Source organism: Egretta garzetta, unplaced genomic scaffold, assembly GCF_000687185.1.
Source record: "Egretta garzetta isolate BGI_Z169 unplaced genomic scaffold, ASM68718v1 scaffold14, whole genome shotgun sequence".
In the NCBI taxonomy this organism is placed as follows: domain Eukaryota; kingdom Metazoa; phylum Chordata; class Aves; order Pelecaniformes; family Ardeidae; genus Egretta; species Egretta garzetta.
Window position 1 is genome coordinate 6,069,352 of NW_009259588.1, and position 4,809 is coordinate 6,074,160.

At 43.3% G+C, this 4,809-nt stretch overlaps 1 protein-coding gene across 1 annotated transcript in view; it reads left to right on the forward strand.

Annotated features, from left to right (window-relative positions):
• JARID2 (jumonji and AT-rich interaction domain containing 2) overlaps window positions 1–4,809 on the forward strand; it is a 229,731-nt gene that overhangs the window by 203,834 nt on the left and 21,088 nt on the right. The gene's annotated exons all lie outside the window — the stretch shown is intronic.

The window sequence follows — 4,809 nt, forward strand, 5'->3', positions numbered from 1 at the left end:
ATTCCTGCTTCTTGCAAATCTCTTGTTGAGCAAAGTAGTGCTCCACATCAAAACTAACACCACTAGAAATACTACTACATTTAGAAAGGGCAAAGTGAAATGCAAACAATATTTTCATCCACAATGCCAGATTTTGCTCAGCACTAACAGTCACATGGACGCTTAGTCCTCCACAGATCAAGTACATCCATTTACAAAGGAATGCTGACTCTTTCACTGTATTTTATTTGGCAGTCTCCTACTCTGGAGCAGGACTTGGCACTGCAACTCGCAGTGCAATTTTGAGTTGCGTTGAATTGTGTAGCCGTGCTCTGAGAGAAACAGAGCGTTGAGTGTCTGTGCCCAGTAAAGGAATACGCTGTTCTTCCCCTTCCAATCTCGCTTCCATCACCAGGAAATGAAGCCAGATAACCCAAAGTGGCTTATTGTTAAGCTATTTAGGGACTGCATGAGCTCATGACTTGAGCGTTAAAAGCTTGCTTTGGGTTTCTTTTGCAGCCTGTTATGATTTGTCAGCCCAAAAATTCTTTTAGTCAGGGACTCCGGCCTCAATCCCACCTTTGAAAAGCAATCTCTTTGCCATGCTGCTGTTGGAGAGAAGCTTATCTAACAACAGCAGCATTTGTGAATAGTGAAGTGGCATTTCTGTGCTTAATATCCTGTGCTTGATGATGTTAAATGAAAATTTGATACGACTTACCCTGACTGCTGTATGAACAACCTCAGACTTGGTGGGCAAATGCCTCCATCTTCTTTTCCAGTGCAAGTCCTAAATTAAAGTTTAGAAGATACAAAGTAACTCAAAAAGCAAGATTGGGATTTGTGGGAAGTATCCTAATAAGATTTGGAAAATAAAAAAGGCAAGCAAGCAAAGCGCAGCTAGTATGACCAGCCTGAGTCTGCTGAGCCCCAGGCCTTTACCCCAAAAGGCTGAGAGCTTCCAAATTGCTGCTGCTGCCCCAAAAGCACTGGCAGTACTGACAGCATCAGACCCTGTATGAGTCCAACAATACCCAGTAGAAAAACTTTTGTTCTGAGCGTAGAAGCTGTTAGAGATGAGCATTGCTGAGCCTGAGGGCCAATGCTCTCCCCACTCACCAAAGCAGCTGCAGCACACGGAGCCGCTCAGGCAACTCCTTGGGTTGTCTGCTGTGGTGCCAGCATCTCCCCGGCCACTGGGCCTTGCCTGTTTGAATCCCATCCCATGCTCATCTACTGCTGTGCAGAGACCGGGGACTGCTGTCACAGGCAATGGACTGGGGAGAAAACAGAGGGAAGCAAATCCATGTTGGGTTTCTGGAGAGATCCCAGCTGTGGAGTGCCCTGCAGGACACCTGGTCAGTCTGAGTGCAGCGAGAGGCACATAGCTTCATTTTCACAGCACTTGGGGGGAAAGCCCTGTAGAAGGACTGATGGGTGAGAACTGGTTATGTCACTTAGAGCAAGCCTCAAGACATAGAAATAAGAAATTATGCAACAATCTTGATGCACCGGAGTAACCCACAAGACTTGTAAAATGACTGTACTTCATCACTAGCCTTTTAAACAAGTCTGAGATGAGATGGCGCTGGCTTATGGATTTGAGCAGAGGGTACTTCATGGCATTTTATGAAACAAGCCTTTTAATCCTGCATTCTCTGTTTCTCTTGAATGATGGTATCCTCCTGTGCGGATATCCTCAGGATCCTGCTTGTGGAGGGGGGAATGTTCTTTACCTATTAGCATGTTTCTGAGAAAGTCTGAAATTTGTTTTAACAGAACATGTCTTTATGTTACAGTTTCCACAGATGAGGAGTTTATAATTGTTCCTTTCTAAAGCACGTTGCTAATTCTAATTAAAAATAAAAAACACACACAAACCCAAAAAACCCGCAACCCCTTCCCTTTGCTAAATGCCCAGGTCAATAGATTGACGGCTGGAGAACAGCATAATCATATGGCTGTAGTCCAGTTTAGAAGCCATAAAGTCAGTGCTTCAGACCATGAAGAGGCCATACATTTAGGATTTTGCGCAGTAATTTCTGCAGTCAGCACGTGCTTGACCTGGAACATGTTTTTAGAAAGAGACATCCAGTCTTCCAGGAGCAGTTACCACCATATCACATGTCAAGGTTAGAGTAAATCTCCTTTGTGGTTGGCTGACTTTCTGCCAGGGCTCCCAGATTATTTTCAGCATTGCTCCTTTCCAGGCTGTAAGGCCTGCTGTGCTTTTAAGTGTGTGCTGCAGGCTGCTGCGCTTGCTTTCTTTACTCCTAAATGTATGGCTTTTCTGTCTGACTAATAAGATGTCGTTGTTTGTAAGTACGTGAAGTAAACTGCTGTCATCAAAGAAGTATCTGCTGCAAGATTTTCACTCTTCTCTCCCCAGTTTTAGCTCTGAAAATATTTTAAAAATCTGTACTGGAGCTGACTGAAAACAGCATTTGTTTCCATACAGAACAAACTGAAGGCTTATTAGCAGACTCGTTAGAGGGACACACAGAAGAAATCACCAATGCACATTTTGTCAGCCCTCACGCAAAACTGTCCTGGAAATCCCATGCTGAGCTCTCTTCAGCTGGGGACTCAGCATTTTTGGATTCTGCTTAACAGGAGTCCCTCCTTCCCGCCTGTGACTATTGTGAAATCTCTGTTTTCTGCTTATTTTTGTGGTTGCTTTAACATCTTTAACATTCATAGTGTTGCAGTGTCCTTCTTCCATGCCTTCCCTCCAGGCTTGACAGTGGTGGTGGTGGTCGTGGTGGTGATGCTCTGGGTTGGCTCTCATGGCCACCATAGAGGCCGTGGAGAAGAATTAGGAGAGAAAATAGGAAATTTTGTCCCTTAAACCTTCCCCTATTGTATTGTCACAGCAACAGAGACTCTTCTCAGTAGCTTGAAGTTCTCAGTTTTTGAACTGTTGAGACGTTTGTGAGGGCATTGAAAAGGGTATTTTACTCTTCACCAATTCACTTTGTGTTTGGGTTAAAATGCTCCATTACAGCATTTTAAATTACTTTCTGAGTTGGCATTGGAAAATTTTGAGATCCCTCAGATTAAAAAAAAAAAAACCCAAAATCCCCCCAAACCAACAACAAAAATCTCTCAACCATTTCATTTGTGTTACAACATTTAGGAGTCTAAAAACCCCACCAAATTCTTGGTAGAGGAAGAAATGTCTATATGCAATTTTAAAGGGCTAAACTGTTCAGATTTTTCACTTTATTTTTTCTTGCTTGCTGCATATTTGAAAAATGGAAAGACAATGGAAGATGAGTCCTTGTTCTTCTGTGTAAGATGAGAGGAAGAGGGAAGTGTCTGAAACGAGGAAGCTGCTGCAGAGCGTGTGTTGGTTTGCGAGCGGTGAAGTCTATGCTCAAGTGTGACGACTGTTGGTGCAGGCCCTGCATTTTATGAGAGGTTTTTTTGTAAAAGGCTGCCTCAATAAATGATTCATGAGGGCATTAAAAGATGAAGGAAATTGCTTATTGTATCGTAGAGCATCCAGCTCTGAAGTTTATGGGAATCAGAGGGCCCCAGGCCCTGGGTATTTCATAAACTTTTTTTGTTACAGCTAATTATGCTGCATTCATTTAGAAAAGTGACAATGTTACAACTGTAGGAGCATGGCAAAGGGATAGACTTGGCCTCTGGGGGAAAAGCTGCTTGTATAGTTGTTTCTAGTTTACTCGCGGGCATAGTTCTTAAATAAATTAAACACAAGAAAAGGCTGAGGTGATTTGGCAGATCTGTTTCATAATTGAAAAACTAGAAAGGTAATAGTCCGAGTAATAAAACATTCATTTTATGTGAAGTTTTTAAGTCTATGGTTGCACAGATGAGCAACCAGTGGACCACGATGGGAGTTAGAGGCAGGACTGGTACATCTGGCGAGGGGGCCAAGATATTTTCAACTTTACGTTTGCAGAGCGATGCTCGTGTCTGCCTGCAGCGATGCCCGCAAACCAGTATGGCCACAGCAGCTAGCGTGGCGCCAGCCGGGTGTCGTGGCTTGCAGCTTCCCAGGATGTTTCTTCTGCCCTGGAGTGGAGAAGGCGATAGGGGTGTCCCTGTCTGGGCAAACAAGTATGTCTGGGCTGAAAGGAGGAAGCGGGTTCTCATGCTCTTGCCTTCAAAGCCTTCAGAGGATGCTTCCCAGAGCATCTGGTATTACAGGTGTGTGAAAGCAAGTATCCAGAAACTTAAGTATAGCTCAGGCAGAAAACCAGCTCAGATCCTCTTCTTGAACAGCTCCTGCAGCAGTGCCAAGAAAGAGCACGCTCATTTGGCAATTTTACCGTGTTTAACTTTTCTCAGCCATGTAATAATAGGTCCTGGTTCCTTGCATTTGAACTGTTTTTATTGAATTGTGCATAACTATTTTTTGTAAGCAGGTGATTACAGTAATCTTGGTAAACTCTACTTTTTGTGGCCTCCTTCCATCACATACAATACTAGTTTGATGCTGAACGTTTCTGTGAATTTCCTAAGTCTTTTTCACCTGTTTCTCTGTATATAAAGAGCGTAGCCACATGATCCTCTGATCACATATTAGATTTGATTGTAAAATGCGGGTAGGGTTGCCTACTGGGTCGTTTGCAACCTGTCTTAGAAAGCTGGGCCATGTCCATCTTCTGTATTTGTCAAACAGAGTGACATGCTGGACAAAGCAGCATACATGGCCTTCTGGGAATGTTCAGTTGGCCTTCTAGATGGTTGATTTGGTGATTCGATGTGATTAAATTTCAGTATCTTTTGAGGTATTTTCTCTCAGATAAATAAGCTTTAGACCCACACGTGTTTTGGAGAAATTTACCTCTTTCACTCTAT